This window comes from Canis lupus, chromosome 23 (genome assembly GCF_011100685.1).
Source record: "Canis lupus familiaris isolate Mischka breed German Shepherd chromosome 23, alternate assembly UU_Cfam_GSD_1.0, whole genome shotgun sequence".
NCBI lineage: Eukaryota > Metazoa > Chordata > Mammalia > Carnivora > Canidae > Canis > Canis lupus.
The window spans coordinates 18859759-18872795 of record NC_049244.1 but is presented as its reverse complement, the minus strand read 5'-3'; the positions used below and the strand labels follow the sequence as shown (position 1 = coordinate 18872795).

At 37.1% G+C, this 13037-nt stretch overlaps 1 protein-coding gene and 1 long non-coding RNA gene across 2 annotated transcripts in view; one reads left to right on the top strand and one right to left on the bottom strand.

Annotated features, from left to right (window-relative positions):
- The window catches only part of RARB (retinoic acid receptor beta), a 510890-nt gene that overhangs the window by 183220 nt on the left and 314633 nt on the right, over positions 1 to 13037 (top strand). The gene's annotated exons all lie outside the window — the stretch shown is intronic.
- On the bottom strand, positions 5639 to 9743 carry LOC111091903. Its single transcript, XR_005376951.1, has 4 exons — positions 9621 to 9743; positions 8660 to 8853; positions 7634 to 7744; positions 5639 to 5835 (listed from the first exon to the last, which is right to left on the bottom strand). It is a non-coding gene; the product is annotated as an uncharacterized LOC111091903 (long non-coding RNA).

The window sequence follows — 13037 nt, the reverse complement described above, 5'->3', positions numbered from 1 at the left end:
TCAATGGTTTATTCTTTTAATTCATTTGCAAATGGAATTTTTTTCTTCATTTCTCTTTTGGATGGTTTGTTGTTAGTGTATGAAAGCACAACAGATTTTTGTACCCTGCATCTCTAATAAATTAATGTATTAGTTCTAACAGCTTTATTATGGAGTTTTTAGGATTTTATATATATAGAGAGAGAGACAGACAGACAGACAGAGACAGAGACAGAGAGACAGAGAGAGAAAATCATGTTGTTCACAAATAGAGCTTTACATTTTCCTTTTCAATTTAGATGCCTTTTGTTTCTTTTTTCTTGCCTAATTGCTCTACCTAGGACTTCTAATGTGTTGAGTAAAAAATATTTGGAGTGGTTCTTGTGTTCCTGATCTTAGAGGAAGAGCTTTCAGCTTTTTACCATTGAGTATGTTAACTATGGGCTTGTCATATATGACTTTTATTATGTTGAGGTATTTCCTCTATACCTATCTTGCTGATTGTTTTTATCATAAATGCAGGTTGAATTTTATCAAATACTTTTTCTACATCTATTAAAATCATATGATTTTTCTTCATTTTGTTAATGATGTGTCATGTTAATTGTTTTGTGGATGTTGAACCATCCTTGCATCCCTGGAATAAATCCCATTTGATTATAGTGTATGATCCTTTTAATAATATTGTTTAACTTGGTTTGTTAATATTCTGTTGACAATTTTTACATGTATGTTCATCAGAGATATTGGGCTATAATTTCCTTTATTGATGTCCTTATCTGGACTTGGCTTTATTGAATGAGTTTGGGGAAATTTCCCCCTCTTCAATTTTTTAGTAGCATTTGAGAAGAATTAAATTTTCTTTTAATGTTTGGTAAAACTCATCCTCAAAGCTACCCAGTCCTGGACATTATCTGTTGGGAAATATTGATTACTGATTTAATCACCTTACTAGTTATCTATTTAGATTTTCTAGTTATGTTTCAGTCTTAGAAAATTGTGTTTCCAGGCATTATCCATTTCTCCCAGTATTATCCAATCTGATGATGTAAAATTGTTTATAGTAGTTTCATAATCCTTTTTATTTCTATAGTGTTAGTTGTAAATTCTTTGATTTCTTATTTATCTCTTTAAACTCTGGTGCATCTAGCTATAATGCTTGTCAATTTAATCTTTTAAAAGAACAAGCTCTTAGTCTCATGGATCTTGTCTGTTTTTTTAGTCTCTGTTTTTGCTCTGATCTTTGTTATTTTCTTTCTTCTATGAAGTTTGAACTTCACTTATTCTCATTTTTTCTCTTCTTTTAGGTATAACATTGTATTGTTCACTTGAGTTTTTTTCTTATTTCTTGAGGTAGGCCTGTATTGCTATGAACTTCCCTCTTAGAGCTTTTTTCTCTGCATTCTACAGATTTTGGTAAATTGTATTTATATTTTCATCTATCACAAGGTAATTTTTTAGTGATTTCTTCTTTGACCACTGGTTATTTAGTAGTGTATTATTTAATCCCCAACTATTTGTGATTTTTTCCAGTTTCTTTTTTTTATAATTGATTTCTAGTTTAATACAGTTGTGGTCAGAAAATATACTTGATATGATTTCTATTTTTAAAACATCTTTTGAGGGCAGCCTGGGTGGCTCAGTGGTTTAGCACCACCTTCAGCCCAGGGTGTGATCCTGGATACCCCAGATTGAGTCCCACATCAGGCTCCCTGCATGGGGCCTGCTTCTCCCTCCGCCTGTGTCTCTGCCTCCCTCTCTCTCTGTGTTTCTCATGAATGAATAAATAAAATATTTATTAAAAAAATAAAAAGAAAAAAGAAAAAAAGAAAAAATCTTTTGAAATTTGTTTTATGGCTTAACATATGATCTATTTTGGAGAATGTTCCATGTGCACCTAGGAAGAATATGTATTCTGCTGCCCTTAGATGGAATTGTTTGTATAAATCTATTAATTCATCTAGTCCAATGTGTCATTTAAGACCCATGTTTCCTTATTGATTTTCTATTTGAGACATCTATCCACTGATATAAGTTAGGAATTAAAGTTACCCACAATGATTGTATTGCTGTACTCTTTCTTTAGGTGTGTAATATATGCTTTATATGTTTACATGCTCCTATATTGGGTGCATAAATATTTATCAATGTTATATCCTCTTGTTGGGATATATATCATTATGCAATGCCCTTCTTTTTTTTCTATCTTTAAAAAATTTTTGTTGTTTTTAAAATTCCTGTGTAGTTAACATAGTATTACATTAGATTAGGTGTATAATATAGTGATTCAATCATTGAATCCATTACTCAGTGTTCATTGTGATTAGTGTATTCTTAATCCTCTTCACCTATTTCACTAGTCCCCCTACCAAACACCCCTCTGGTAACCATCAGTTCTCTATAGTCAAGAGTCTGTTTTTTTGGTTTGTCTGCTGTCTTGCTTTTGCTTTCTCTAGATCCATCCATGTTGTTGCAAATGCTAAGATTTTATTCTTTTTATGGCTCAGTAATATTCCATTGTGTATATATATACCACACCTTATTTATACAATTCATCTATCATTGGGCACTTGGGCTGCTTCCAAAATTTGGCTATTGTAAATATCAACATAGCAGTACATAAATATTTTTAAATCATATTCTTTTAGTAAATATCCAGTAGTGAAATTACTGGATCATACGGTAATTCTACTTATTTCTTCATACTGTTTTCCATGTAGCTGCACCAGTTTGAATTCCCACCAACAGTGTAGAAGGGTTCCTTTTTCTTGACTTTTTAATAATACCCATTCTAATAGGTGTGATGTAATATGTTATGGTGGTTTTTTTTTTTTAAGATTTTATTTATTCATTTATGAGAGACAGAGACAGACAGAGAGAGGCAGAGACATAGGAAGAGGGAGGAGCAGGCTCCATGCAGGGAGCCCGATGTGGGACTCGATCCTGGGACTCCAGGATCACACCCTGAGCCAAAGGCAGACTTAACCTCTGAGCCACCCAGGTATGGTCCCATTACCAGGGTTTTGATTTGCATTTCCCTAATGATGAGTGATGTCGATCATCTTTTATGTGTCTTTTGGCCATCTGAATGTCTTCTTTGGAGAAATGTCTATTCATGTCTTCTGCCCATGTTTGAATTGCATTATTATTATTATTATTATTATTATTAGTGTTGAGTTGTATAAGTTCTTTTTTTAAATTTTTTTACAAGTTCTTTATACATTTTGGATACTAACCCTTTATTGGATATATCATTTGCAAATATCTTCTCCCATTCAGTAGGTTGCCTTTAAGTTTTATTGAGTTTTACTGATTGTTTCCTCTGTTGTACAGAAGCTTTATATTTTGATGTAACCCCAATAGTTTATTTTTGTTTTTATTTCCCTTACCTCAGGAGACCTATCTAGAAAAAGGTTTCCATGGCCAGTGTCAGAGAAATTACTGCCTGTGCTCTCTTCTAGGATTTTTATGGTTTCAGGTTTCACATTTAGGTCCTCAATCTATTTTGAGTTTATTTTTGTATGTGGTATAAGAAAGCTTCATTTTTATACATTTGTTATCCAGTTTTCCTAGCACCATTTCTTGAAGAGACAATTTTTTGCATAGTCTTTATGCTATGTTCTTTTTTGTCTTTCATTATAATTTTTGTTTAAAGTCTATTTTGTCAGGGATGCAATAAAATCTTTTTTTTTTTTTAAGTCCATTTTGTCTGATATAAGTATAGGTACTCCAGCTTTCTTTTGTTTTCCTTTTTCATGGAATCTTTTTCCATCCTTTCACATTCAGTCAGTGTGTGTACTTAGATGTGACATGATCTTCTTATCAACAGCATATAGATTGGCCTTGGGTTTTTGTTTGTTTGTTTGTTTTAATGCATTCAGCCATGCTCTCTTTTTTGATGAGAGAATTTAGTCCATTTACCTTTAAAGTAATTATTGATGCGTATGTACTTATTGCCATTTGTTCACTGTTTTTTGGCTATTTTATAGTTCTACTTGCTTCATTTCTTCTTCTCTTGTTCTCTTTTCTTGTGGTTTGATGACTTACAGTGTTATGCTTAGATTTCTTTCTCATTATCTTTTGTGTATATACTGTAGGTTTTTGCTTTGTGGTTACCATGAGGCTCACATATAACAGCCCATATATAACAGTGTATTTTAAGTTGATAGCAAGTTAAGATTTTACATATTCTAAACCCCCACATTTTTACCCCCACCCTATGCTTCATGTTTTTGGAGTTGTTTTGTTTTGTTTTGTTTGCATTTTTTTTTTTAATTTTTATTTATGATAGTCACACAGAGAGAGAGAGAGAGAGAGGCAGAGACACAGGCAGAGGGAGAAGCAGGCTCCATGCCGGGAGCCTGACGTGGGATTCGATCCTGGGTCCCCAGGATCGCGCCCTGGTCCAAAGGCAGGCGCTAAACCGCTGCGCCACCCAGGGATCCTTGTTTGCATTTTTTAAAAATTTTATTTATTTATTCATGAGAGACACACAGAGAGAGGCAGAGACATAGGCGGAGGGAGAAGCAGGCTCCCTGCAAGGAGCCCGATGCAAGATTTGATCCTGGGACTCCAGGATCATGCCCTGAGCTGAAGACAAATGCTAAACCACTGAGCAACCCAGGAGTCCCTGTTTCATGTTTTTGATGTCACATCTGACATCGTTTTATTTTATGCATCCCCTGATTATCACAGTTATAGTTATTTTTGTTACTTTTGTTTTAACCTTCATACTAGCCTCATTTAATTAATTCACTATTTTTACTATGTATTTACCTTTACCAGAGAGATTTATACTTTCTTATGTTTTCTTGTTACTAATTAATGATCTTTCTTTTCAGCTTAAAAAAATCTCTTTGACTTTTCTTTTAAGGCTGGTTTAGTGGTGGTAAGATAATCTTACCAGATATGGTTAGTTGGAAGATTTTTCCTTCAGCATTTTGAATATATTGTGTCATTCCCTTCTGGCTGGCAGTTTTTGCTGAAGATCTGCTGATAGTCTTGTGGGGTTCTTCTGTTCATAATAAGTTGTTGTTTTTCTTTTTTTTTTTTTTCTTTTTATTTTCCCTCTCACTGCTTTTAAGATTCTCTCTTTAACTCTTGACATTTTAATTATAATGTGCTTTGGTGTGGGTCTTTTTGGTCTCATCTTATTTGGAATTCTGGGCTTCTTGCATCTAGATACCTGTTTCCTTCCCCAAATTAGGAAGTTTTCAACCATTACATCTTCAAACAAGTTTTCTGCTCCTTTCTTTCTCTCTTCTCCTTCTGGAACTCATAACACAAAAATTACTCTGCTTGATGTTGTCCCATTGTCCCTTATGCTGTCTTCACTTTTTAAAATACTCTTTTCTTTAGCTTCTCTGTTTGTGGGAGTTCCACTGCCTTGTTTTATAGATCATTTATTCTTTTTTTTTTTTTTTTTCATCTAGTCTGCTCTTGAACTTGTCTAGTATATTTTTCAGTTGAGTTATTATGTTGTTCAGCTCTGTGACTTCTGTTTGGTACTTTCTTATATTTTATTTCTTCTTGTTGAAGTTTCTGCTATGTTCATTCTTCTCCCAATTTGGGTAAACATCTTAATGACCTTACTTGAAAGTCTTTATCAGGTAAACTTCTTATTCCATTTTATTAAGGTCTTTTTTTTTCCCCCTGATGTTTTATCTTGTTCTTTCATTAGGAACATATTACACTGTTCCCCATTTTGCTTGACTCTCTGCTTCCATAGACTAGTCAAACAGTTACTTCTAGGCCTGAAAGAGTAGCCTTGTGTAGGACATAAACCTTCTCATTCACATTCGCCTTAGCTCTTGATTTATTCTTGATAGGTCCCATTTGTTGAGGGTGTGCCAAGACCTGTAAGTGTTCCAAGGGGAGGAATCTTAATCAGTTTTAGTTTCATTCTGATTGTAAGCCAGATCCTCAGGCAGCAGCTTTTAAAGTATGCAAATATAAATATGCAGTCCTTTGTGACTGGAACTGTTATACCCTAATGCCCTTTAAACCAGGTGATATAGTATGCCCTTGGTGACTGTTGCAAATATAGGGGCTCCAGACAAGTGTATGAGCTCCTTCCTACAAGTTACTGGTGATCTGAAGAAAAGGATAGGAAGAGCACATAGATGGCATTCTTCGGCCCATGTTCCCTGACAACTTTGTAACCTCTAAATGTGTGGCAAATCTGAACTCTCTTCCTCAGAATGAAGGTCCAGGAGAAATAAATAACGCTTTTTTTTTATAGGAAGACTTGGGATATGTTTTAGACTGCTGTCTAAACTCTGGAGCAGTAGCCTACCAAAAGCTGTCTCTGATTGTTACAGTCCTTTGGGACCCAGAAATGTAAGCCCTTCCTGCTACCAGAGCCAGATGATAAAGGGGCACCCCTTTGTGGACTTCATATGCACACTAGCTTAGCAAAACTGTGGGAGAATGCATGGCTTGGGCACATCCACTGGCATTAGTAAGGCATGGGGAGACTACAGGGCTAAGGTGCATTTGCCAGTGCTATGAAGGTAGAGGAAGAGTGCAGAAATGGCTCCTGCCAGTGTCTCAAGTCCCTAAAGAAAGTCCCAACATAGGCCTGTCCCTCTTACAGATGTGTAAGATTAGCAAATGAACCTCCTTCATATATAGTCTAGGTACCATTTCAAATTTTTTTTTTTTTTTTTTTTTTTTTTTTTTTTTTTTTTGCTGGTCCTGGGGACAAGCGAGTCTGCATGTGAGCTCTTTAAGAGAAGTACCTCTGTTCCCTACAGCCCTTTTGGTCTCCTGGATATAAATCCTATTGGTTTTCCAAGCCAGACCTTTTGGGGACTCATCTCTCTGTTGCAAGTTCCAAGGGTTGGAATGGCTTATTTGGGACAGGAACCCCTCACTCCTCAGAAGCTCCTAGTTTGTGAGATCCCTCTCAATAGTGATTTACCACCCTGGGTGAGGGGAGGAGTTGGGGGGGACCATGCCCCTACTTTTCATACTCATCTCAATGTGACCCTTTTATCATTTGTTTGAAGGATTTGTTCAGCTAATTTCCAGGATTTTTTCCATAAAAAAAGAGGAAATTGTTCAATATATAGCTGTGCATTCAATGTGTCCTTGAGAGGAGGTGTGTTCAGGAGCTTCCTATGCTACCATCTTGGACAGCCCCCCAGAATCAAGTCTTATATAACTTTTTTTTGGGGGGTGGGGGGAACTTTAAAAATGAATTATTTTTATACTTGCCGTCTGGGCAAATAATGGCCATTGTGGATGTGTGTTTGTGTGTGCTTATAAATTCATTTATAACATTTATTTCTTACCCATTTACTGACTTTTCAGTGAGACGTTTCTAAAGGTAATTTTTTTCCTTGTAAGCTGTTATTTATTCATGACCATTTCTTGACCTATCATGTAAATGCCTGTGTTTATAGATATTTCTATGAGGAACGGTCTTCTAAGCTCCAAGATTTTAATTGCTTCAACCAGAATGTGGAAATTTGTGTACATTTAAACATTAACCCATGTTGTTGTTGTTGTTGATAGTTATTCAAAAACATCTGTCGATCCCCTATTGTGTATTTGCTATTCCTCTGTGATAAAAGAAAAAGAAGTAGTATTCTACAGAAAAGATGTAGCTTCTTCCTCTCTACTTGTGAGGTTATGAACCAAACATACATACATGGAAAATCTGCAGAATACGCTGTTATCTTTACTTTTCTTTTTTCTTGTGGTTCCCTCATTGTAGAAAATCCATTTTCTTTGTTCATACCACCTTTGTTGACATAATCTCCTAGGATGCAAGAGCAACAAGGGAAGCTTATTTAATCATTAAGTGAGGAAGATTGAAGGATGAGAAAGAAATTGATTAGGAAGGTAGATTTCTCTAAGGATGTCCATGAATTTATACAGAAAAAGAAGCAAGATACTGTACTAAGAAATGGTTCATAATGAGACGTATAACCAAGACTTGAGAATTTTTTTTTTAAGACTTGAGAATTTTAAAAAAAATATTTGGGCAAACTTAGTAGAAATAGATGAACAGCAGGGTGCTGGGTGGCTGTCAGTTAAGCATCCAACTGATAATTTTGGCTCAGGTTATGATCTCATGGGACATGGGGTTGAGCCCCATGTCGGGCTCCATGTTTGGTGTCTCTCTCTCTCTCTTTCTCTCTCTCTCAAATAAATAAAATCTTAAAAAAAGAAATTTATGAATAGCAGCCCAATGTATAGTCTTCCCAAACAGACTAGGAAGGTGTCAGAAATGAAATTCTGATTGTGTAATGTGTGAAGCAGACAAGGACAAAGAAACGCAAGGAACTAAGCTGGCCGCTGCTCATGGACTTCTCTGATTAACCCAGATATGAAAATAAAAGATGTTAAAATATGGGAAAACATAAGACCAAAGGATGAAGACAAAGAGTGATACAAAGAGTTTATTTTTTAGAGGTCTTTTGTGGCAGTTTATGGAGTTCTGTCTCAGCCTTGAATCAATATACATCATTATCAAGACTGTGAAAGAGGACATTGGTGTCATGTTTATCATACTTGCCTAAGACATCATAAAATGAGTACTATTCCAAAGCTCTTGACAACATAGAAAAATGGACCAAATCTTACCAAGGGAAACATTAACTGATATCTGTAAAGTTACACACTCACATTTAAAAAAACATCTGCCTGTGAATAGAATAGGGAATGAGCTTACCAGCAACACTCACAGTGGTTGACAGGAAGTTCAGCATGACTCAGTAATGTGGTATGCCTGCTTGGTAACTTCATTTGATGCTCAAATGCAGATCAAAGATTATGTGGGTGAACCACACTGAAATAGTATGTTGCATCTGGGTGCCATATTTTAAGGGAAATGTGGACCAAATAGAATATGCCCAGGACAGAGGACTATGATAAGGATGAAAAGAAGATTAAAAACATACAGAAAAACACATATGAAGGGGGACTTTAGCCTGGAAAAGAGTAGATACTCATGGAGCTCTAATAACTGTCTTTGGACTCTAAAAGGGCTGATCTATGGAATAGTGATTATGCTCCGTCTCTGTGTCTAGGAGAATAGAACCAGGGCATAGGGTAGGAACTAAGGCAGGTATTGGCTAAGTATTGAGAAGACCTTTGGAACATCTAAAGTTGTCAGATGTGAGGTTTGTTTCCTCAGGAGGTCTGTATCATTAGAGATGTTTACACCAAAGGCCCAATCTCCATGTCCCTTCAAGTCTATCAGGATGCTTGCTGCCTCCACTCCCTCTCACACTTGGCTCACCCTCTGTTTCACAGTAGTCCTCTCAGACCTTCCCTTTCTATCCAATTTACACCAATCCATCCATCTCATTTCCCTTCTACCTTTCCCAGGCTCCTTATTCTTTCCTAAACTTCCTAGGCTTCTTCCATCCCCAAGTCCCTTATAATACTTATAGTCTCCCCAAGTATGTGCCTACTGATACTGTCACTACCACCCTAGTGTTTCAATCTGGAAAACTCAACCTTTTCCATTGAAGCACACAAATCAATGTCTTCTAAGAAGCCAGTCTAGTCCCTCCCTCATTTGTATTCCACTGCATTTCCTTCCTACCTGAGCCTTGGCATTTACCTACTTCCATTGTAAAGATCCACCTATGTACTAGTCTTTCTTATTAAACTATGAGGTCACTAACTTATTTTTCACTGCATTGTGCTCAGGACACATGATGTTGAATGAATAAAGGTTGAGGAACTCTTGGCAGAGGCATAATAAAAAGTATGGACAAGACAGAACGTTGAACTCAGGAGCCTCTGTGGTTCCCTGAAGGTCAGTGACTACACGTTTTTACATAGTGCTGTCACAGAAGATGATTCCAAAAGGACAGTTCTGAAACATTTAAAGAAATGGTAACCTTATTACATTAAATGGCTAGTCGCCCTGAGGTGTTTGCAGTGGAGTCAGGCACATCGGTATATGGTCACATCTGCTATGGTAAAGTAGGAAGAACACATGACATTCTAGGGAGATGTTAATAAGAGTGGAACCCACTGGAAGGTTTGTTTGATGAGATAATTCTGATATCCTGATCCAGCAAGAGTTAACAGTTGGCTGATACTTTGAAGTTCTGACTTTTTGTGGTTTTCAGCCATCGTAGTCCCAACCCTGAGGAAGACATTTGGAAATGTATAGCATTTTTGGTTGTCATAGTGTCTGGAATTACTCTGGCATTAGTGGGCAGGGGTCAGAGATATGAACTTACCACAGTGTGAGACACTGTCCAGCAATTGAAGAAGTGTCTCACCTAAAGTGACAATAGCTCTCTTCTCAAGAAACACTAATTAAACAGAGCAGGGTATTAATTTGTGATTTTGCTTCCTCTCTTCCTCTATTGTTTTCCAAACCCCTACAATAAGCAGATGTGGTAAAGATCAGCAAATCCATAGGAAAATAGACATCTTGCTTCCACCAATGGTGGTGTTCCCTTTCCACAATGGGGAGTTTTTGCTGGAAAGTGGTTGCCCAGCCAAAGGCTACATCTCCCAACACTCCCAGTATTTAAGGTGCAGCCATGTGACCAAGTTCTGTCTGTCAGTGATATATAAGCAAAAATATCATATATCACTTGACCTGGTGAATAAAATCTCCTGTATAATTCTTATCTCTCTTATCTTTCTGCTAGCTGGATCCAGAGCAACCTAGGAAGCTACATGTGTCAGATGACAGCGCTATCTTTATGCTAGGTCCCTAAATGACTGCCTAGAGCAGAGCATTGCTGTGCCCATCCACTGGTTGGACATTCCATGACCAAAAAATAAACTTCTGTTGTGTTAAGCCACTGAAATTTCAAGTTTCTCTGTTACAAATAGCTATTATTGTTTTAATCAATACATTTCCAAATAAGTGTTTCAATTAGGATAGCTCTACATGTAAATAATATAGAAGATGTTAAAGCATTTCTGTTTTTGGTTTTGTTTTTTTTTTTTTTTCATTTTAAACAAAGCTTACTTTATTTTATACATGAACCAAAACCATTTCCTCTCTCATTAGAGTCAGAGCTCTTGGTCTCTGTCATTGCTTTCCAAGCAAGTCAAAAGATTAAAGCTCCTTTCTAGGCAAGTCTAGGGAAGCTTTTCTTTCTCAAGCCCTGTCTCTCACACATTCATGTGGGGTCCAGTCAGGATGGAGCCAGCTTCTCAGCCTGCCTTTTTCTCTCCTCAGTTTGTTTTTGGAACTTTTTTCCCTTTCTCCTTCCCCCGTGGTGTGAGTTCATGTGTGGCTGGTTTTCTTGGGCACAAGGCCCAGCTGAGTTTCAGTTCTGTTTGTTGTTTGTACTAACTGTGTTCAGAGATCAGCCTCTGATACCCGGTGGTCAGAGTTCCCTGGAATAGAGGACCCTGATTGCATTCCTGCAAACCTAGTTGGAAGACAGCAAATGCAAGAACACTAGGGCTATGCAGGACTTTGTTCACAGAGAAAAAAGCTGCAGTATTTTTTGTAGCATTCCATTTATATAGGAACCAAATGACTAAAAGTTCATTTATTTGGAATTTGTTCACACTCCTTTATCATGAGGGGGGGAAAAGTAACAAACCCCCAAAAGGCAGAATGGAATCTCCCACAATCCCACAGGAGACAGAGACTCTCCACGTTGCTAGTCAGAAGCCTGAGAGTCTATGCCCAAGGGATAAGAACAAAGCAGAATTGAACTAAAGTTTAAAAACTGATCAGTTCTTGATTGGATGAGATTAGCCCCTCACTTTATCTCCCAATTAAGAGACAAGAGAGAACTCATGTCTTAAAACAGAGGGAAGGGGGAACCTATGTCTTATGAGGGACATAATCCGGGGCCTCCTCCCTCTGACTAGGCTAGTACTGATTAGTTACAATACACAGGTCAGTTCATTCAGCCTGATCTCAGCCCACCGCTGAAGCTGGCTGACCTTGGGCAAAGTTGACTAACTTTGCTGATCCTTGGCTCCTTTCTCTTCAATTAGGATGATGGTGGAACCTAATCACTGGCTTATATATGGTGAAAAATAAATGAGATAGAACGTGAGATAGCAGTGCTTAGTGGTTAAGAGTCACATCTAAAGAGGCTTGGCCCTGTCACTTACTGAGTAGTTTTGGACAAGTTACTTAATCTCTTGTGTTTCTATTTCATTATATATAAAATAGGGTTAGCAGTAGTACCTTCCCCATAGGATTGTTAAAGGAATTAAGTAAGTTCAAACTTATTGAGCACTTAGAGTAATTTCTGGTAGGATATATGTGGTACATGTGTGTTGGTTAAATAAATGTCATAATGTATTGGTTGCTATTGTAGTTATTATTATATGATGATCAGAACCATCACCACCACTATTACCATCATCATCTTTCTAAATCCTGCTACATTTGACCCTATGTCTCCTTCCCTTCCCTTCTTGAAACTATTGCCTTGACTCTGGGATGCTATCCTTGCTAGTTCTTGCAGCTATTTCCTGCTCATTTCTCTTTCATTTTTTTCATGAGCATCTCTTTTTTTATTCCAGCATTTCTTACATGCTACTATCTCCCAGGACCCTGCCTTCAGCCCACTGTTCTCATTCTGGAGTGATGTCATCCTATCTTACTGTTCAATTGTCTTCTATACACTTTAAAAAAGGAACTCATCATCTTCCCCTAAATCAACCCCTCTTCTCTCCCATTGTATATCTTGTTTGTGGGCACCTTCATCTCCTTAGACCCCCAAGCTACAAATGCAGAAGTTGTTCTGGATTCCATCTCTATCCTCATACCTCACATTCAAAGCATTATGATTAGGCAGCCAATTTTGCTGGCCAATATCTCCTCAAATGATTCTTCCTTTCCTTTCTGCTTCCTACAGCCTTAATGCAGACTCTACCAACCCTCACTTGGAACCTTGTACATGATCTCCTCTGTCTTGGCATGCCCTCTTCAAGCCTGTTCTCCATCTTGATACTCTGGTAACGTTTCTAAGACAGAGATGGCCTTATTATTCCCTAAATTAAAGCCCTCTGATGCCCCCTTTTTTATTGGCTGAAGACTATATTCCCTATTATGCCATATTCTTTATGACTGGATCTCTGTAAATTTTTTTAAAATATTT